At 34.5% G+C, this 23,509-nt stretch overlaps 1 protein-coding gene across 1 annotated transcript in view; it reads left to right on the forward strand.

The window, feature by feature from the left end:
- TRDN (triadin) overlaps nt 1-23,509 on the forward strand; it is a 365,907-nt gene that overhangs the window by 224,899 nt on the left and 117,499 nt on the right. The window contains exons 15-20 of the transcript XR_004299993.1: nt 1,206-1,235; nt 1,956-1,973; nt 5,437-5,469; nt 5,589-5,615; nt 7,945-7,971; nt 16,118-16,165. The gene's annotated coding sequence lies outside the window, so the exon portion shown is untranslated. The remainder of the gene's footprint in view (nt 1-1,205; nt 1,236-1,955; nt 1,974-5,436; nt 5,470-5,588; nt 5,616-7,944; nt 7,972-16,117; nt 16,166-23,509) is intronic.

The raw sequence follows: 23,509 nt of genomic DNA on the forward strand, positions 1-23,509 counted from the left end.
ATTTCTAGTAGTGGACTTACTATATCAAAAAGCATGCTCATTTTTATGACTTTCTCAAGATTCTTTCTCAAGTTGCTTTCTAAAATGTGTTTCTAGCTTCTATTTCTATGGAAGTGAGTTTTTACTTCTACCTCACTATTACTGTCATTGGTAATCATTTTTTCATAAAACAACTCAGTTGACCACCTAACTGCTTTTTGTGAATAAACTCCCATTGTCATCTTCAAACATTTTAGCTCTATACTTCACTATGAAAGTAAAATTATGGTATCAATCGCTTCCCTATAAGGCACACAAATCTGCCAAGCAGATAATTATCAGCCAGAAAACAGTTTATCTACCTTTTGCAATGATCAATTTATAGTTCATTATTACAATTATAATTTCAGTAATATCCAGAAAATTTTCAAGTTAAGTTATAGAAGAGGTAAAGGAAAAACCACAAAAGATAAATAAAATATTTCTGAGTAGAAACTTCAGATGCCTCTATTCTAAAATGAGGTCAAAAACCTCTCATTTTATTTTCAAGTGATAGGAACAGAAAGTTACATGATCTAAATACTAAAAAATCATAAAATTTTCAGATCTAGGCTGAATACCCAAAAGACTAAAAGCAAAATAGATGTCTGCTGACCACTGAATACACATTACTCCATAACAGCTACTAAATATAATATATTCATCAGTAACCTTTGAGCCGACGTCAACCTGTTTTTTTCCCATTACAATAGAAATGATTGAATATTTGTCTTGTAAATATATTGATTATTCAGGGAGTGCAAAGCAGGTGATCTGGGTGGCTTTAGATTGAGCAAATGAAGAAAACACAGACTAAATTCACAGACTTCAGCCCATCTTTATGGAAGCAGACCATATATTGGCTCAGCTTGACTTTCTATTAAAAGGTCATTAGCTTTGATAGGCACAATGTAATCTCTGTGCAAATTTTATGTGGATATTTTCTTTCATCTCTGTCCTTTTTTGTAGTCTTTCTATTTCAGAAAATTTCTTATGTATTGCCTCACTCTAATACTCATCTTCTCAAAAACAGTAATTTCTCCTTAAGCCCCATATTCTAGAAATACGTTATGCGATCAGTCCACTTTATTGAAGATTATTTCAGAGTATTTGGCATTTTATTGTAAACTAATCAGTTGTTGATTTATGATATCTGCTTTATCAATAATTTATCTTTGTGTTTTCAGATTCTAAGAAAACAAAAACACCTGTAGAAGGTATTGGAAATATTTTCCTTTTCTGTCTTATATTTGATGAATCCCAAATTGCATTTCTTATTAAAGGATTATTATAGAAGAAAAAACTATATATGGGATAGGGGAGAGAAAGAGAGAGAGAGAGAATATGAAGGAAAGAGTCAAGTCTTTACTGACAATATTGCTATGAGATATATTTGGTAAAACAAAAAATAAATACTGCATATATTTACCTTTCACAACAATTGTTTTCAAAAAAATGTTTGCTTGACAAGAAATTGAACAATGTTCAGTATCAAGCGTTTATTCTACTAGAAAGAATGAATTCAAATAATCTTGGATACCCCAGCATCAATTAGGAACTGAATCATTCCTTTAAGCCTTGAATAGAATCATAACTCATCTGGCAAGGATACCTGTTTCTTTTGTATTTGTTTATATGTGATTATGTGTTCACCTGTATTTAAGAAGACTACAAGGTATAAATCATTGAAAATGATTAAAGAGTGTAATCCTGGGTTGATTCATTGTCAATGTTTTGCACTCAAATTATGGACACACCTACAGTAGTAATCGGCAATACCTCAGAGCAACACTGAAATTTGAGGAGAGAGAATGGGGGAAGGGGATGGAAAAATTACAGTCTAGTCAACATGTTGGGGGAGTAATTTTATCTTTGAAGGTTTTAAGAGCGTAAGAGCAATTGTTTTTTTGTTTGTTTGTTTTCATTTTCTTCAACAGAACACCCCAAGGGAAAAAGTAAGGAAATGCATGCAAAGTATATTTGTGTATATGTTTTTTCCTCTTTACAACTACTATTGGCCTGCTAGTATACTTAGACTTGCAGTTTTGAATATCTCTTTTTTATATTTTATGCATGTGAACTCTACTTGTTGTTTTTTGTTAGAATGAAAAAATACACAACCTGAGGGTCAGAGGGACGGAAAACCATGGCAGTCATTCTTAAAGTCATTTTCCAAATTCATACAATTGTCTAATAATATTACCCACAGCCTCATAACTAAAAATACAACTTCATTTCATTAACCAAAACTGTTAATGTAAATTTAGTCTCTGTAATCTGATTTGTTCTCAGTCCTTAAAAAAGAAAAAAAAGAAGTTCTTTTTCAGGCTGGTTTCATAACCACATTCCCATTATCTTTCTTCTTGTAATCCATAAATATTTTGGCATGTTCATATGATACGTGACATTTCATTCTTAATGTGATTTCCCCCCTATAAGCACTATGAGTTCTGTGTAATAGCATTGCTTGGAATCCATACCTTAGGCAGCATCCACTGTTGCTTTAACAGTGTGTTAAAGCTGTTTGCTAACAGTAAAGCTAGATGCCTGGAGGTTGTATCTTTTGCAAAAATATGCTCTCCTCTGAAGAAATTAGGGTATGTTGAACAAATGGAAACAAAAAACCCCTAACTTAACCCTACTCAATCAGCCATTAAAAATCATCGCATTCCCAGAAATGCAGAGCTTTTAAGGATCCCAGTGATATTAAAAAAACAAAAACAAAAACAAAACATCTGTTTTAAAATATACACCACTTTTTGAAAATTTTATGTATGTTTTGGTCCTGCAAAAGGTTAGGACCCTGAGGCATTCTATGTCATAAAAATGCTCTAAAATATTCTGTAGGATGAATCATGAAATTATAGTAAAACTCAGCCAGGGGGAGCAATCTATCTATAGAGAAGTATGTGTTCCTTTAGTTTCAGATTTATGTGTGTGCACAGCTGTTGATGAGCCCTGGATCATGGATACAGAAACACTTTATAAACCATTGCACCAGCAGGAAAATGGAGTACGACCAGAGATGCGAAAAATGATGTTAAATTATATATATATATATACACATATATATGTATATATTTATATGATGTTAAAAATGATGTTAAATTATATATATGTATTATATATATATGTGTGTGTGTATATATATATATATAATCTTAAGGCCCTCACTTTATTGCAGGCTATATAATTTAAAAGATCTCACAGACACACTGCATCTCCTTGGCAATCTTCGGAGCACTGGTATACTTCATTTAAGAAAAAATTCCTTCCCAGGCATTCATTTACATCCCAACTGCTTCCCTCATTGAGAAGTTCAGTGGATTGTGACTTGGGCAGTAATAGGGAAAAGAAAAATAATTTTCCTTTAAACAATGAATAATTCTTTTTAAATTAACTTATTTTCTCTGGTTTTTCATCTAGAGTTGCTTTTTTTAAAAGATTTATTTATTTATTTGAGAGAGAGAGAGAGCACGCGTGCCAGGGGCAGAGGGAGAGAGAGGGGAAGCAGATTCCCCCTTGAGGGATGACTTGGGGCTGGATCCCACGACCCACAAGATCATGACCTGAGCTGAAACCAAGAGTGGGACGCTCAACTGACTCAGCCACCCAGATGCTCCTAGACTTGCTTTTATTGTTGTTATTGTTGTATCTTTGAATTTGTTTGATTTGGATTTTTTGCCTTTAGGATTGCTTCATTCAATTATACATTTCCATCCCTATATTCTTATTTTGCTTCTAATTTTCTAATTATCACAATTAAGAAGTTGTTCTTTTTTAAGTTTAAGAAATCATGGTGGAGAAACAGAGTAAAGAGTACATGAAACCTTCATATACATATTGTTGAAAATTTTTGTGAACTATAATTTTTTCAAAATAAAAAGTAAAAAAAAACAATCATAGATGTGATTTGGCAGTCCCTGTCGAATTAAAGGGTACCTTAATTTTTATTTATTAAAGATAATTCAATAATTACATCCTGAATTATCCTACATAATAAGTGCTCTCAACAGCCTTTTTGTTAACATTGTTCCAAATTAGCACAGGTATTTTCCTGTTCATATGATGGCTTTCTGATGTGATTGGAAGGCCCTTTTTTTAGCTTTGTAATATCACGTATAGCTGGAATTCGGTTTTGTTGCATACCCAGATCGACTTCTAGTATTTTTTCAACTGTCATCACTTTGCAATTTCTTAGAAATGTTACATGGATTGTGCTTCAGCTCAGCAATAAATTAAGCAACACGTTTAATCACTCCATGTTTTTCAAGCAACTTTTGGTAATGTTCTCACTGTGTTTAATTTTAGCTAAGTCACCTAAGTGTCTTCTTTTTGACTTGTGACACTTGGTCAAGTCATTGTTTTAATTTGTTTTACTGCCTGCATGCTTCTTGTGATTGGATAAATTGCTTGATATTCTTACATGATGACACTCTTGGTAAACAAAATTGAACACTTGTGAGACTCGTGACTGTAGAAGATTTGGTGGCCCTCTGTGTTTCTAAAATACAGTTCTTAGAAGTCTTTCAGCATAAACATCTTCTAGTCTCCAAAATATATTCATTGAATGAAACTTTAAAATAATCTCCCCATACCTTTTCTTTAAAAAATCCAATAATAATGTACCTATGTTAAAACATTTCTTGAAAATCTTCTTTTAAATTAATTGGACAAGCTTGTCAAGGCAAAATACAAAATATTGGAATTGCAGACAATAGCACTTAGTATAAAATTAGTACTTGCCCTTTGTATAAAATTAGTTCTTATTATAACACAAGTGTCATCTTACTCTTGAGGCCAGAATAATGCTTTGTCTCATACAATATTGACAAAAATGGATTCTTAAAAAGAAATACTATCTAATAAGGACTCTATAAGGAGCATTTGCCCTAAAAACAAGGGAAGCGTGTTTTGCTTTCCACTGAAAATTCAATCTATTTTAATGTTTTCAGTTTGCCTCAGCAAAGCCTTTGTCTTAGCTAAACAAATAACTTTTCAATATAAGCAGATTTCACCTTCAAAGAGGAAGTCCCTATGAAATCTGTCCATCCTTATCTGAAAATTATTTTAAAACAGCTGTAATAATTATCCTTTGGTTCATTTTTTATCCCAAATTTATTTCATGTTGATCTAATACAATAGCAAATTAATTATTTTCCATTCTTTATAGACTCTATTTTTTGGTTTATTATCCATGAAAAATTTTAGTTCCTCTTACATAGAATATTTGTATGCTGTTCTGTGAGGGAACTCAGTGAGGGAAAGAGAAGGAAAGATTTGTTTTATTAGTTTTATTAGTTTATTTATTAGTTGTTGCAGTCCAGCTTTAGCACGTATATGTTTGTGTTAAAACAATTAAATTGTGACATATAAAATTGGAGTAATAATAATAACAACAATAATAATATGTTTCAGAACAGGAAAAGAAAGAAAAACATGTGGAAGCAGGTAACTGTTTTTAAATTCCTCTATCTTCCTTTCATTTTATTATTTAATTTGCAATTGAATACTGAATCCCAATAGAATGGCTTAGAATGTTGACTTTTTTCTTTTCTTGTTTGATACAGCAAAGTCATCAAAGAAGGAACATTCAGGTGAGTTAGACTGGTGTTTCTGGGTTCTTTCTACCTGATGTCCAACGTTTATTAATGCTGCAGCCTCAGACAGGTGGTAAGGGCCATGCCAGGAGAGGGCAGGAAATCTCTTCATCTCATGGTCTTTATTTCAAGTTCTTGACATAGAGTTAACATCAGTGCAGTTTTAGAAAACAAAAGCCAGAATATGTTACACTCTTGCTACCCAGTGAGTGTTCTGTAAACCAGCAGCATCAGGTTGTTAGAAATGCAGTGTCTCTGGCTCTGCATTGGACCCACTGAATCAGAATCCATAACTTCCTAAGATCCCCAGGGACTCTGTCAAAGCAGTGTTTGAGAAGTACTGATGAGTGTAAAATAACAAAAACAAAACAAAACAAGAAAAAAAAAAAAAAACACTTTCTGTAAAAGCATCCAATATTGCTTTACTTGTAAAATATGGAATATTTAATTCAGCAAATATTCTCTCCCTATTCAAAATGTTACTTAATGACATTTCTTGAGTACTCAGGGGAGCTGCAATGAAAGTAGAGGTAGATTTTGCCCTCAATATATTTACATTCTAATGGGGGAAAACTGAATTGGGAATCAGACAATCAGTAAAACACACATACAAACAAACACATCTAAAAATGCAGTTGGTACAAATACCAAATGGTTTTCTTACAGGTTTCTAGCATTTAGTCTGTCCTATTAGTTGCTTCAAATGAAAATAAATGCAAGTTTCTAAAACTTATTTTACTGACTTCATTTTAAAATATTATGTGTTGATTTTGCCTTCAAATTTCTCCTCAAAGAACTTCACTGAGTTTTCGTGTGTATATGTTTGTGTGTATGTGTATAGGCGGTCATAGATTCATATAATGTCCACTAGTTGCTCTTCCCATTTTTTTGTATTTAAATGGAAATTACATCTACTCAGTGTTATGTAAATAACCAACCATACAAATATAGCTCTACTATTTCCCACCCCCACCACCACAGACCAGAGCAAACCACAGGTTCAAAGCTACATTTCTTCTTCTTCTAAGTTTATAAAACTTCCTCAGACAACTCAATCCATTTAGTTATTCCTCCAACTAGTTCCCAAAGCATCATCCTCTTTCCTATAGCATCATCCCCTTTCCTTTATAATAGCACTTATTATACTGTTATAATCACATTACCTTGCTTTTTTCCATTTTAAATAGTCAGAAATTAGAGTGCCTATTATAAAGGCAGGCACACAGTAGGCACTTGATAATGGTTTCTTTTTTTTTAAAAGATTTTATTTATTTGACAGTGAGAGACACAGCGAGAGAGGGAACACAAGCAGGGGAAGTGGGAGAGGGAGAAGCAGGCTTCCTGCTGAGCAGGGAGCCCGATATGGGGCTCGATGCGGGGCTCGATGCGGAGCTCAATCCCAGGACCCTAGGATCATGACCTGAGCCGAAGGCAGACGCTTAACTACTGAGCCACCCAGGCGCCCCTTGATAATGGTTTCTTAAATGAAAGGAGAAACACCAAATAGAATAACCACGTTTAAAAAAAATTTAAATGGGAATGACTTTTAAATAATTTCCAAGATGAAATGCTCACATTTCACCATTTTACATTAACATTGATATTATTTATCCTTTGGGAAGGAATGCTTTTGTCCACTTTACAAAGAACAGAGTAGTTGTTCATTTGTGAGTAACATTCGGGGGTGGGCCAAACACATATTCTCATTTATGCACATATGCAGAAAACTAAACTAAAATATATATCATAGAAACATATAAACATGGAGAGACATGCAGAATGACTAGGGTATAATCAGTTTCAAGAATATTAATAGCTAACCATTATTGTCTAATATTAAACCTGACAAAATACAAAACTTAAATTGCTTGAAATCGTTATCTGTTCATTTCAGGGTATGATTACAGTGTAGCAGCGTGGCAGTAATTAGTTGTATTTTAACAATTGAAACCATTGGATAATTTATCAATCCATTTTGTTCTTTTCATACCACTTTAAGGAAAATGCATTGGCTTGTACATAAAAACAATCAGATTCTTAACTAATTTAAAAGGCAAACAAAAGGAGTAAGTTGTGAATGAGCATTCTGTATTGAGAGAAGATATAAAAATGTAAAAAAAAAATCCGTGGTTCATGGTGCATATTTATAGTATACAAAAGAAAATGGCACAGTGTTGTATTTTCTTCTTCTCAGATCTATGGTTTTCCTTAGTTTCCAAGGTTATAATACAATCTTTTAAAAATTTTAAATAACCTTAAAACTATTTTAGAGAGAGACAATGGACTTGTAATTAATTTAGACTTTATTGTTTCTTGTCTTTAACAGCTCCAAGTGAAAAACAAGTAAAAGCAAGTATGTTGAATAAAACTTAAGAAAACGAAAAGAGCATATTTCAGCAGCTTACTAATTTTTCTGTTATAGACAAGGCTAATGCTAATTTTTGAGGCTGGCTTACCAAATGTTTCTTGCTATTAATATTTGTTGTGTTGAAATAATATATGTAATTATTCAACCTTTTCTTTTATGTGAATTTATTCTTCTTAAAATTTATTTTCATTTGCAAATGTTAATTTGTCCAGATCATAACTCCTTTTTGAGTAGTTTGTATTTTTGTTTCTTAACTTGCAGAATAAATGATATCTTCAGTTTCTTAAACACATCAGACTTAATTTTCCTAATAATTAATCACTTGACCAAACCAGTAGGCAAGATAATTTGTCTACCAGTGAAACTCATGGTGTCTTTAATGAAATGAAGCCCCCAAAAATTTTAACTACTGCTGGTGTAATGTTATAATTTCCTTTCAAGGTTTATATCTTCAGATTATGAACATTGACTGATAACTGATACCATGGCATTTGCATCAATATTAGCTTTGACGGTATGCTTAGGGACAAATGCTGGTTTCTTTGATGGTTTTTCTCAATTAGATGAAATACCTAACAGATGGTCACTAATGAAAATTATTTTAGGCATAATGACATGTATTTGATTTTAGAAAAAAATATACTTTTCTCTGAGGTTTATGGTCAAACCTGTCTTATGCATGATGTAAATATGATTATATTTTTTCATCTGGTTTGGAGCTGCATAGTACCATCATTATTAATGATGGTACTAATATATAAAATAAATGCATATTTTACTTAGTGCCAGGATTTTGAGATAGAGTATATATCATTGGTGGATATATCAGAGAAAAATTAGAAAATATAATTTTGAGTAACTTGGTGGGAATGTCTTTTAAAAAATTACAGTTGGAAGTGTTTACATAGACATTATAGACTTTGAGAGGTGTAACATGAATCTTAAAATTCCATTTATATTTTCATGAAAATTTTTAGTTGAATGTAAAGCTGATTGGAACTCTTTATTATGGAATCTTCAGTATGCTAATACTTAGTCTGTAGAAGTGCATAATCAAGAAAATGTATAAAACAAAACATAATTTTGCAGCACTGGTAGAGAACTTTAGATTGAAGATTATGCTAAAAACGAACATTTTCTTCCTAGAAAAATGTGACATATAGATAAAAATGTTGATTTGAGTAAAACAACTCTGTAAGATCTGCTATCTATGAAGCACACTATCCAATCAAGTTTTGGAGAGATCAGCATTTTTTGCAGGAAATTAGCAAATTAAGTTGCTAAATCATCTTAGACCCAATATAAAAGTTTCAAAAGAATTAATACTCAACTCTCCATATGGTTGAGAGATTTAGACTTAACATGGGCATTATCTCTCAATAAAAAAATTAGAGATAATTCATAAATTGTTTAAATTCTCTATTAACAACACGACTATCCATTTCTTCAACTAAGAATTACTTTTCAATCTTGAAACTATAAAACAGAATTTTTACACATCTTCTATATATAGTGGGTCACTTATAAAGTTATTGCCTAATGTAAAAATTGCATATCATTAAAAATACTCTTGAAAATTCTTAAAATCACCCATATGGTATGGTGCACATAGTTTTGTGTATATAACCTAAACATTTAGGATATTATTTTACATTATCTTAAATTATGAGAGCAAATGAGAGTGAGATATATAGCTTAATTAAGATAAATTAAATATTTGTGTGATACAATTTCATGGTATTGAATTAAAGAGGAGAGGTAAGATTGAGTCTGTGGAAAAAAATAAAAGGTAATTTGGCATTAGCACTCATTCAAGAAAATAACTAGAATGTCAATTAAGTTGGTGGTGTGGAACAGTTTCTTCTAGATTCTGAGGAAACCAAAATTACTGTAGGAAAAATACTGGAGGACACAGATATACTCGGGAACTGTACCAGTTCGGGGTGGTAGTTATCATGGTACCATGAACTTGAAGAAAAAGGAAATTTTTCAGGTTCAATGATGTAGTACTATGGCGGGGCACTTAATACCCCTATATACAAAGTTATGTGTCAGAGATTATGTGGATGGAGGAAGACTGCCTTGGACCAAGCAGGTATGCCAAACCTAGATTTACAATTTCTGCAAGTCAACACACATTCCTTTATCATAGGATGTACAAAAATGCCTCACCACACCCAATTCCCTTCTCCGCAGTCCACTGTACCTGCTTTCCCACATGCTGGATAGCAACAGAAGAGTTGATGTTATGACTTAGGAAGAGGACAAAACAAGCAGATTTTTAAGCCCTAGGTCATTTCAGATACTTAACGTTCTCCTTGATGAATCTTCTAGAGGGCATGTAGTAGATGATTAGCAAATATATTTGACCACATCGTACCCTTTTTTCCCCCTAAAGACACTTCAGTGACCAGGGTGCCTCAAGACCTTGGGAAACACTGCTATACATTACCTCCTTCTTCGTATCAAGGACCACAGGGCTCTGATCATGTATTCCAAGAGCATGTTCTTCTAGCCTCTGGTCAGTTTGAATTTTGAGCAAAAAAGGCTCCAAAGACCAGATCAGGACCAAAGGCTAGTCATTTTTAATTGTAGGTTCAAATTTATATGAAATGGCGATAATCAGGCCTTTTTCTTCCCTTGATACTGCATGGCATTCACTAGATTTGTGGTACGCTCCTCCACCAAGCCTATGTTTATCACCTGAACTACATTTCAGTACCTAAATGTGTGGGTCAGATATCAATCACTTGATCTACTAAAGCATGTCAGGATTCTTCAGGAGAAGGCAGTATACAGAATTTTAAAATAAAGTCCGTTTGGGGCACCTGGCTGCCTTAGTCAGTGGAGCATGTGACTACTGATCTTGGGGTTGTGAGTTTGAGCCCCATATTGAGTGTAGAGATTACTTTTTAAAAAAGGGAAAAAAATAAAGTCCTTTTGAATTTCGTTAGTTATATAATATTAGAAGAGTACTTGGGGACAATTTATATTAGTCAAAAAGTGGCATGGCCTCTGGGATTCAATTATATACTCTGTCATGGAAGTTACTGGGGGGAATATCTATGGGCCTGAACAATAGATCTGATATTAATGAGGTGTGTCTAGAACACAGATTGCATGATATGTATGACCATGAATCTCAGTTGGTTAAGACAGAATTCATATTCATATCATTTCAGAATAATTATTACTAGCACCTACTTTCACTTGCTCAGTTTGGATAATAAATTATAAGATCACAACCCAAATCACAGACAATGCTGCCTGAATGAATTCAAAATCGTATTGATAAAATTCTAAGAAAAGATAAGCTACACACTTGGAAAAGATGTTTGTAGCATATATAAGTAACAAGAGTTAGGTAGCAAAAAAATAAATAACTCCAAAAATGAAAAACAAGACAAAGAACTTGATAGACAGTGAGCAGAAAAAAATGGACAAAAATATATAAGTAAGCATCAAAAAAAAAGAAAACTCTATAAATCGTTTATAAACATATCAAAAGATGTTCAGTCTCTTGGTATAATGGAATTTTAATTAAAAGCACAATAAGATACTATTGTACCCATGCCAGATTGACCAAAAAAGAGAAAAATGATTATTCTGGTAATGGTAATGATATGAAGCAATAAAAGCTCTCACATGTACTGTTGGTATGAATGTAAAATTTGGGGGAATATTGTGGCATATTTCTGGAAAAATTAAACATGAGCAAATGCACTGACCCAGTAATTTCACTTCTAAGAAAATTCTTGCACATGTGTACCAGGAAACATGTGTGCGAATGTTCATAACAGGATTACTTATAACGGCACAAAATCAGACATGGCCTAATGTCCATTGGCAGGAGAATGGATGTATAATTATTAAAAAGTATATATATATAGATAGATAGATAGATATAGATATATAGTGGAATAGTATACAACAGTTAAAATTGATAATCAACTACAGCTACTCATGTCAACATGGCTTCTGTAAGAGGTTAAACTGAATTTATTTAAGCAAACAACGATTTGAATCAAACAGTGCCAAAAATGAAAAAGTAGTTAGGGGTGCTCCATAGGCAGGGGCTAGGACAGAGGTTTAAGAAAACACAGAAGCAAAGCAAAGAAATAATTTAATTGGCTAGAACTTAAATGTTTTTCTTATTTGGGAACATTTATTATTTGGCTGTCATGAGAGCTGTTCTTAAGTTCTAGTTTTTCAGATTCCAGAAAAATCTAGATGACTCTGGCTTTGGTTTGTTTATATAAGCTACTGAAGTCACTAGAGCTACCCCAGTCTAATAGCCTCTTTAACTATTTTAACACTGCATCTCAACATGATGTTTTGAAAGAATCAAATCACAAGAATTAAACAATAGAAACCAATTTTTATAGTTATCTAACTAAACAATATAATTTGATCTATGTAAAATGGTCTTATCTTTGTTTAGAGATAAGTACATGTAATAAAAAACTGTACTGAAAAATAGGGAAATGATTAATACAAAATTTAAGACAATAGTAATTCTGAGATGAAGGGAAAGGCATGAGGTAGTGGAAGGTTTCAAAGGCTTTGTGATATTTTATTTCTTAAACTCACAGGGTGTTATAAAGGTGTGCATATTTTTTATTACCATTCCTTAAAATGGGCACATATGATATATGCCTCTATGCCTCTCATTTCTATATTTTTCATAATTAACCAGGCTTTAAAAGCCCAGAGCATGAGGAGATAGAAGTGGCGACATCATGTCGCAGCTCCCTGGCAGCTGTGATGGACCACCGAGAGATGAGCAGCTGGGGTTGGGGGCAGATATAAGTGAAGGATGTGCTTGTCTGCGGTTATCAAGAGTGATACATTGTGTTTCTGAAAGTATCACTGAAGTGGAAAACTGATGAAGTAGCAGATAGAAGCAATATTTGCAAGAAAAAAAGGCCTTGACTTGGCAAAAGGAGACAGGATGCAGGCCAGACTGGTATTAAATATGGGGCAGGGATTGGTCATGCTTTGGGGTGGCAAGGAAAATAAATGGTGCAGGTATGTGCTGGTGAGGTGGGGAAAATATGAGGTAGTGTAGTCTGCTTTTGTTTTCTCTATGAATCTCTCAAAAGCAGCTTGCCTCTATACTGTAGGATACTGGAAGCTTGAGGAGGGGAGAGAATGCATGAGCCAGTTGTCTAGTATGGGAAAACAACTCCTCAAGGTCTGCACTAGTATTGTTGGTCAGTGCTGAGCTATCCCTTAAATACTGAACTAAGACAATTCAAGTGAGATCTGTAGCAGGGTGAGGCCCTTCCTCCAGTTTGGATGACTGCTCAGGTGGCAGGGATAAAGTAGTTTTGGTGTTTTGGGGGTGTAATGGGTTGAATTATGTCCCCCCCCAAAGAATATGTTAAAGTCCTAAGTCAGTGTCCATGAATGTGACCATATTTCAAAATAGGGTCTTTACAGAAGTAATCAAGTTAGGATGAGGTCACACCGGATTAGAGTGGGCCTTGAATCCAGTGACTGGATAAGAAGAGGGAGATTTGGAGACATGCAGATACACACAAACAGAAGAGAACCATGTGAACACAAAAGGAGAAATTGGAGTGATGCAGCTATAAACCAGTAAATACCAAGGATCACCAGCAAGGAAGGATTCTTTCCAGGAGAATTCAGAGATAGCTTCAGAGGATGGGCTGGAGACACCTTCATTTTGGATTTCTTGCCTCTAGAACTGTGAAAGAATAAATTTCTGATGGCTTTAGCCACCCAACAGTTTAAAAGCAGCCTGGAGGACTACTACAGCTGATGACTATAAAAGCAGACACGAAGTGAGCGATTGCACCGTGGCTCATTTATATATTAGCTTGGTAAGAGTAAAAGTGAGGACATGAAGAAGATCTGGAGCAGTGAGAGAGGGGTAAGATCAGAAGAATGAAAGTATTGACCAAGTCAGATACTATTTGGAAAAGGTTCTTGAGTAAGTGAGATGTAAAGGGAAAAATGAGGCTGTGGTGCCAGAGAATAGGATTTTGGGGATCAGAGTTTTGGCAACAGAGGAAAAGTCCAAAAATATGTTGACAGGTGGTAGTGAGTAGAGAACTGGAGTCCAGGTTTTAGAAGTGAGGAGGCTAAAGAAATCAGAGATGAAGCGGGCATGTGAACTGTGTGTGTAAGTGACTCCCAATCCTGGTTAAATATTAAAATATCTTGGGAAGCTTCCAAATATATGAATAGCCAGGCCTCATCCCAGACTCACTAACTCAGAATCTCAAAGCTTTCAAAGCTCTATAGCCCACCTAGGCCTACTACATCTGAAAGTCATGGACTTATAACAGCCCCCCAGCTTATTCTAATGTGCAGCTGTGACTGAGACTTGTTCTTAATGAAATCTCACAGTAGTAGTGGAGAGGATGAAGACTGTGTGCAAAAAATACTCAATGAGGGATGGGGCAAGAGTATAAGGTCGGTTAATGAAAAAGAGGCATAGAGCCAGGTGCAACCTGACTGTGTATTTCAAAGGAACTGGGATTTAGAGGAAGCAAGGAGGTAACAACCTCTGAGAAATAATAAGAAGTAAAGAGGATAGATACATCACTTCCAGGCACTTTGGTATGCAGGGAATGTGAAAGCAAACATTGTCCATTTCAGAAGACTGCCTGCAGGGATGCAGTGTCCTTAAGGAGCCTGGGTGTGTTTAAAAGAAGAAAGCAAAGCACACGTTCTAATAGAGGCTGAGGATGTAGGGGTGTGTACTGTGGTGGAGAGTTGACTTTGGAAAGGGCCTGTTTTTTAAAAGAAATGTGAACTCTGTTTTCCGCTGGAAGCCCATACTCATGGTGGGAACGGAGGTAAACGGGGATGGGGATCACTGAAGAATTAGTCTTGATTGTCTCTCAGGGGAAGTTTGGTAATCAGTTTTCAAACTATGGTCTGGATATAGCATCACCTGGGAACTGATTAGAAATGTAAATTCTCAGGACATGCCCCAGACTCAAACTAATCAAAACCTCTGGGCTCAGCATCTGTGTTTTAACAGCCCTCGGAGTGACTCTGATGCATGCTCAAGTTTGAGAACCACTGGTGTCTTTATCCAGAAGATATATAACAGCCAGGGGTCTGGGTAGTCCAGCCTGGAGAAGAGGATACTTACTTCTTGTCTAGGTGCAACTGGTAAAGGTTTGGGTATCTAATATTATGGAATTAAGCCTAAATATGATGTGAAGACCTCCTCTGACATGTGATCTTTCTCACAGCCCAAGGTCTATGGCATAGGGAGGGCAAAGGGATCTCATGAGGAGTCCTGTTGTTTGGTTGTCCCCAGAGCCTCAGTTGCTGAATGCATATGAGTGAGGGGGACACGTACAGATACTAATAAGAATAAAAATAAACATAAAAATTCATGTGACCAAGGAGAACTACATCAAAAATAAAAAGTTAATAAAATAAGTAAAGATTTGTAAATATTCACCAGTTCATTATTATTTTTCTTATTTTCTTATGAACTAGAGAAAACTTAAATTAGCTTTGATTTGAGGTCCAAAATCTTGTACTAGGACCAGCATTTCAGATTATGTCTTCAAGGCAGCTCTCTTATATTCCACACTAGATATTCAGAGAAACTCCAAGAACACATTTTGGCCTTTTATCTCTCTCTCTCAATCTCTCTCTCTCTCTCTCTGTCTCCAAAAAATATTCAAATGGAATTTCCTGTAATATTGTGGTAAATCTTTTATAATATAAAGCTAATTGATCAAGGTCAAATACTGCTTACTGTCCCCATAATTAAAGGCTAAATGAAGAAGTCCTTTGAAGTCCTCTTCCCCAGAACTCATACATCATTTTAGATCTGAATATAAACTGATTGGTATTCCAGTGTATTTTGTGAAATAAGCCACCTTGTTTTATGGTCACCGCTTACATAGGCATTAGAATTTAAAGCCACAGAGTTGTATCTTGGAGAGATAAGAGAGTTCATTACTTAAAAATACATATAAGCACTTTATAGAGTGGTTTTCTCTGCTGCTTGCTTTGCTCTCAGGTGCCACATTTTATCCTTGGGGCACTTTTAGTCTTGTCTGACTTACAATACCATAAGATAGCAACCTGGCATTTCTGATATCCATGTCTCATTCTTTAATATCTGAATTTACAGAAACTGAACGAGCCAAAGAAGAGACTAGTGCTGCCTCAACTAAAAAAGGTAAATGTAGCTTAAAGAAAAAGATGTCATAGCTATAGCTTATTTCTGCTAAGGTTTCTAACTTAATGTATTGTTCAGTGCTTATAGAAGAGTTCTATTTATTGATTTTACTATTTCATTGATACAGAAGGAAACCCACTTTGCACAAGATTTATGGTATCCATGTTTACAAGGCTTTGTCTTCAGTGTTCTAGTGCCAATGGTTTCAATCCTTTAGGGTGATAAACTAAAACTAGTAATTATAGTCCAATTACAAGTTAGTGTTTGAAAAATTGAAGAAATGCTGCTATTTAAACTCAACAAGATCCCAATCATCTGGAGAGCATTTAAATTCAATATACTGCCTTAGGAAGGCAGGCTTGAACAAATGAAACTTGGACTAGGAGAGCTTACGTGAACAATGTTCACTTTGTGCTTGTGTAATACTAAATTAGAAAATGTGCTCCTTAAAATGCTCACATGGGGACATTTTGCTTTAAGAAATATTGGGAAGCTTGGAATTTAAGTTTTCAAAGTTATTTCTCTTATCATGTCTAATCAGAGGCAACTACTTATATGAATATTGACTCCCTTTAGGAGACATTTTAAATAATATTTTTAAGAACATTAATATACATTAAAAGTGATCATCGTGAGGAGACAATGGACTCTGGGAAACAAACTGAGGGTTTCAGAAGGGAGAGGGGTGGGGGGGATGGGGTAGCCAGGTGATGGCTATTAAGGAGAGCACATGTTGTAATGAGCACTGGGTGTTATACGCAACTAATGAATCATTGAACACTACATCAAAAACTAATGATGTACAGTTTGGTGGTTAACTTAACATTATAAAAAAAAGAAAAGTTTTACATATTCTCAATTCAAAATAAACTGGAACAATTCTAAAATTTGTGATTCTGTTTTACTGATAGACAGAAATGAAATCAGTAATATATCCAATGTCGCCAGAAATATCTCAAGGGACAATTTAACAACCTTATACTTAACATACTCTCACATACACACACACACAAACCTACACACAAACCTTTTCACATACTTCACTAAAACACCGTAACGTTTTTCTCTTAAAAAACTCTCTTATTGCATACGCTTTATAAAGAGAATATATATCAGGACTCTAGTGAGATATAAAATGTACATAACACACATCCACATTCTCAAAACCAAGCAATTTATATATGTACATATATTAATATAAATGAATAAATGGATATAAATTAACACAATATAAATTTATATATTAGTTAATAATATATAAATTAATACATTTCATTAATATATCAATTAATGTATAAATTAGTATATATATGTCTAAGGTAAGACAAAAATTAGATAAAGAATATTTAAAGAAAAAATATAAACTTTTTTGTAAGGTAATAATTAGAAGCTAGAGTTACTGAAATTAATGGGTGCCCTCTCTTAATTCCTAGCCATATCTTTTTCTAATAACCTAATATTTGTGATGCCATTTTTGATAAGTGATTATAGTACATGTTGCATTGATATCTTTTGCTAGATATCAATGTGCCCTGAGTGGTAGAGTCATAAATTCACCAAAGTCCACATTAATGTATCTCATTCTTTCATGATGTCTTATTTTCAAATTATTTTACTTGTTGGCATTAAGTGGAATGTGGGTAAAACTTGGTTGTTTCAGAAAGGCTAATGCCATGGTATCATGAAAAGGCTAAAGGTCTAAATATAGATTCAGAGAAAGTCATTAGTCTAGGGAAGGATAAAGTGTACATGGTCCAGTAAGTGAATCTGAAGCCAGGATATTGGTATGTATTAAAAGCAAGAACAAAAGTGAGGCAAAGTTATGTGTCAAAATTGGTAGCCAATGGTGAGGCCAGTGGGGTTTCCAAATAGCAGTTGTTTGGGTCTCATATGGAATTAGATTCCAGATACTAAGCCTTAGGGAATTCCTGATTATGAAAGACAGTCTGGAGACAGAGTTAAGAAGGAAAAATTCGACTACTAGTAACTGAGCCCTGCACAGACTCTGAATCACTTGGAGCTTGGATATTTAAGGTAGAAATACAAGCACACATAGTTTGGAGTGCAATCAGATCAAATTGGAGTGAGCAAACATACTGACTTGAGATTGAACCATCACTTAGTGAACTCATGGGGATCTTCAGCCAAGAATGGTCCCTGAGTTTAGAGTAAAGCCAGACATATTGGTTGGGGTTAAGTAGCTGACTGTTAGAGTGGAATGAAAGAAGACAACGATTCTTTTTATGAAAATAAACTACTGGCACCAACTGCTTTGCTTCTAGTTAGTCTTAGATCTTATACCTCAATTCTTAAATATGAACCTGCATATTGGGTTTGCCTGCAACTACAGCATGAACAGAAACAAGCGTTCCTTCCAAAGCTGTCATAAATAGATTGAAATTCAGGTAGCACTTCGCCAATTTAACAAGTTACAAGTAAAAGTCAAAAGAGACTTCTCTCATTTGTCAGGTAGTTTTTCGGTCCCCTACCCCCTCACTGACAATTGATCACACATGAAAATACATATTGTTTCATCATGGATTTAGTAGCCAGCCCCTAATCTCCATAATACTTAGCATACTTTACAAGATGTTTAACTTCTAGTTTTTCAAAATAAGTAAAGTAAGAAAATTATTTAAGTGTTATTTTTGTTTTCAAAACATTGTAAATTGTTCTTCTATATTGAGGTTTGAACTAGGAACTATGTGTACAATATTAAGTGGAAATTACTGATTTTGTGCTTGTTTTAAAATTTTCAGTTAAAAAAAGTTTAATATTTTAAATTAATTACAATGTGCCAATTTATATATCCAGTATAAATTGTGTTTGATCTTAAGCCTACTTTTAAGTTGTATTTTCTTTGGGGATATATAGTATTTAATCATCAATATATCATCTTTTTAACTTAAATTTGGCAGCGTTCAAATCACTTTTACTTTCATTTAATATATATTTATGGTTCACATACTATGTACAGAATTAAGAGCAAATGCAGATGTTAATATTGTTATTGAGCAATTTAAAATACTGAAAAATAGGAATGTAAGTTGTTTAGACCTCAATTTTTTCTATCACCTAAGAGTTTTCTATGTAATTACAATTCACAGTTGAAAGCCAACAGGGTAAAGAGATAAATACAGATAAGTTTCCATAGGAATTTAAAAATTATTCTGACCTGGGGAAAAGCAAAGATTTACTATACAAGGTGACTTTAGAGCTAAGTCTTAAATAATGTTATATAATCATTAGTTGGGAGGGAACCAGGCAAAGTGGTGGGAAATTGCAGGATATATATGAGGAGAACAAGAGTCTCAGGAACATGGTATGAATTAATGCAGCCTAGGCTAATAATACTGTAAAAGGGCCTGATTTTAAAATTGGACTCTATTGCATGGACAATAGAGAGTTAATGAAAATTTTAAGTATAGGAATAATATTCAGACATTTGCTTTAGGAAGAGGCAGGGTAGTTAGGATGTAATAATGTAGGTGACATGTATTAGGACCTGGTATTAATTATGAGATTACAAAAGAGGGATATTAATAGAATTTGACAACTTACCATCTTTGGGAATGAAAAAAAAAAAGAAATTATTTAATGGCAATAATAAGTTTTCAGACTGGGTGCTAGAAGAATATGGTTGATAGTCTTATAAAAATTAAGAAGGAAGATGAGAAGTAGTTTGAGGAGGGAAGACAAGATTTTAGACATATTCAAGTTAAAGTGCCAGTAGCACATGCAAGTGACATCACATAGGTGGCTCTAAATGTAAAACTAGAACTCCAGATAATGGCAAAACTGAAATATATAAGTGGTGCCCTCTGCCTGGGGTTAACGGTGGAAACAGTAAAAGTCCATGAGCTTGTCACGAAGAGATAGCCTAGAAAGAGAACAGAACTGGGTTGGAATGCTAGGAAACATGGGCATTTGGAGGAAAGAGGGCAAGGAAATCCAAAAAAAAAAAAAAAAACAGAAAAAAGTGATAGAAAGGTAAGAGTTTAAAAGAAAGATAGATGTAATTATTTATAATGTCATAGTAACCACAGGAAAAGAAACCATTTCAGTGACAAGGTGGAGGTCACCAAGTCATTAATAATTATCCACTTGCATTATTAATTTTTTTTAAAAGAAAATTTTCAGGGGAAAGACACACTTGAAAGCTAAAGGATGACAAAGGGATTGAGGGAAGGGGAGGTGAAAAACACAAGCAATTATGCTGAAGAAAATGGCTTGGAATAAAAGGAGACACAGGTTAGCAGCTTGGTGTTCTTGTTTAATCTAGAGCCGTCTCCCTTTTGACCTCAGAGGTAAAGTGTTTATCCTTCTTTTCAAGACCAGCTTCTCTAGTTGTGTCCTCTTTACTCTGGCATCCATGATTTTTTGTCGCATCATCCTCTTTCTTGTTATTGATTTTGTTCCTCATTTTGGAGATATTATTCTCAACTTCAAAACTCCTTTTTCTTTTTTTTTTTTTTTAAGGTTTTATTTATTTATTTGACAGAGAGATAGAGAGAGAGCACAGGTAGGCAGAGTGGCAGGCAGAGGGAGAGGGAGAAGCAGGCTCTCTGCTGAGCAGGGAGCCCGACACGGGCCTCGATCCCAGGATTCTGGGATCATGACCTGAGCTGAAGGCAGACGCTTAACAGACTGAGCCACCCAGGTGCCCCAAAACTCCTTTTTTTGATTACTATTTCTCTCTCTACCATTTTCTTTCCTCCACATTTTATCCAGTTTTCTGGATACTGGAATGCTAATATTGCTTCTCATCTCCCCCCAAGGATGAGGCTTCTGTCTCTACCGTGCCACTGATGCTCTGGATAATGCTGATGATGTTATCAGTGCTAAACCAAAGGAGCCATTCCAGTACTCACATTGCTAGGTTTCTCAAGTGTATTTACTACTTTGTCTCTTCTCTAAGCTTCTCTTTTATTGGCCTATCATGACAACATAGTCTCCTGGGTCTCCATAATTTGTCTGACCTTTTATTTCTGACTTGTGTTTTTTTTTCTTTGCTGACTCTTAAATTATTGGTGTTCCCAGATTCCATTATTAATACTCTGAACTTTTCATTTTATACTGTCTCTTTGTGAGATTTATCAACTTTCAAGGTTGAAACTCTGACCTATAAGCTGAAGATTCCCAATTGTATGTTGCCACTTCAGGACTTCTCTGTGAAAAGGCATTTCCCTGAAAATTTCAAGCTTGTATGCTCAAATGTCCAATAACATCTTCAAATACAACTTATCTTAACCTAAACACCTCACTCCCCCTTCCCAACTTGGTTTTCATTATTATTGGTGAAATCATAATCTACCCTTTATCTCACTAGAAAACTGGGGGTGATTTTTGATTTTTGATCTTTCTCTCCTTCACCTGATTATTCAGTCTCCAAGTTCTGCTGATTTTATCCCCTAAATATTTCTTGAATATATTTCCTCCTATTCATAACTGTGACTTCCATCTTAATTTAAGCTTTCATTATATTATGCTTGAACCACTGTAATGAACTCAGTATTGTCCTTAGGTTTTTGATTTTTATTTCACTAATATTGATCTTACCAGAATTTCCCCAAAATCATAGTAAGTTATCAAGGTCATAAAACTGAATAAGGCATTCAATTTAAAACTCTCTTTTTCCAAGTTGGTCATAAAATAAATAAAGTCCAACCTTGTTAAAATAACATGAGTCCCCCAAGATCTGACCCCTATATCCCTTTCAACTTCATTTTCAGACATGCATGTCCTGTTTTGAATGCTACAATAAATACCATATTGATCATAATTCCAAATTCAGGAATATAATGTAAAATTCAGGAAAGATGGTAGCAGGAAGGGATGGATGGTCTTATGAATATATTGATTAGTTAGCATCATCTAAGAATTGATGAGAAGTCTCTCTTTCCTGTTTCTCCACCATAATATAGATATCCAAGGATCCTTATATCCAAGATGTAAGACTGTTTCTTTCACAATTAATGATTTATTCCATTGTTTCAATCATTGACATCCCCAGGCTGTACCCTTAAAATTTGAACAACCCTTGGGCAGATAACATTACATTCTTATTTCCTTGGAAATAATAGCGTATCATGCTAAGGCTGTAGGTCTACCCCCCAGAAGTAATGTATAAATATCATGTGGGGGACATTTCAAACTGTAAATATTTTCCTACTCCTAACTTCTTTACCAGGATTCTAACATACCCTATCTCCAAGTAAGCCTCACAGCCTAGGTACAAGCCCCTACTGCTAATGGGAACACATCAGAGCCTTCATGAGTGATGAGGGTCAAAAAAGGAGAGATTAAATTGTTTTGGAGAACTGTGTCCCTAAAGAAAATTGAGGAGAAGAAAAATGAAATAAAGGCCTGGAACTACAGAAACCAGTTTCGCAGTCTCACAGTTTACCTCAGGACTATCTCTAATCCAGGCATTACTTTCTAAGAGTGTTAGTGACTTTGTTTCCTTTATATTAGTCAGGATCTCTGAAGGAGTGCAATATAAATCTGCTTCCCCCCCCCCCAAAGTAAACCTTTCCAAATGTAGGGCAAAGAGAATTTCTCTCAGCACCAAAGGAGATTTCAGGTACCCTGTAGCACAGAAAAAGAAATTGATTGAGGTCTTCTTTTGATTCCAGGCAGTTAGAAAATCCACTTACTTACATGAGCTATTTATTTCTGAAGTTTACTCTCCATAGAATTAGGCTTGATGAATTTTACATCAGAAGTAGAAATGAAAGGATCATCATTTCATGCAAAATGTGTTCTTTTCTGTACAGATAATCAGCATTTTCAGTGACCTTTTCTGAATAACAAAAAAACCCCTTTATGGGACTATCTTCCTCTATTTAATATGAATGTGGAACCCATCATTGAAAAGAAAACTTGGTCTTTATGTGTAAGTCACATTCAAATTGTTTGCTGAGAGACATTTACTTTTCAGAGGATTAAAATAAAATAAACTGAAAAGTACATATTTGCTATAGAATATTTATAACAATTCTTCTGGGTAAAATAATTATGAATAAGACTATGTACCCATGGGTTCTATTATAATTACAAATTTTCAGTGTTTCATTTCCATTAATGTACCACACATCTTATTAGCTCCTTTATTTAAAGTATGCATAGTAGGGGCGCCTGGGTGGCTCAGACAGTTATGCGTCTGCCTTCAGCTCGGGTCATGATCCCAGAGTCCTGGGATCGAGCCCCACATAGGGCTCCTGACTCAGCGGAGAGTCTGCTTCTTCCTCTCCCTCTGCCTCTCCCACTGCTCATGATCTCTCTCTCTCTCTCTGTATCTCTGTGTCTCAAATGAATAAATAAAATCTTTAAAAAAAAAATAAA

This window comes from Phoca vitulina, unplaced genomic scaffold (genome assembly GCF_004348235.1).
Source record: "Phoca vitulina isolate PV1807 unplaced genomic scaffold, GSC_HSeal_1.0 scaffold9, whole genome shotgun sequence".
Classification (NCBI taxonomy): Eukaryota; Metazoa; Chordata; class Mammalia; order Carnivora; family Phocidae; genus Phoca; species Phoca vitulina.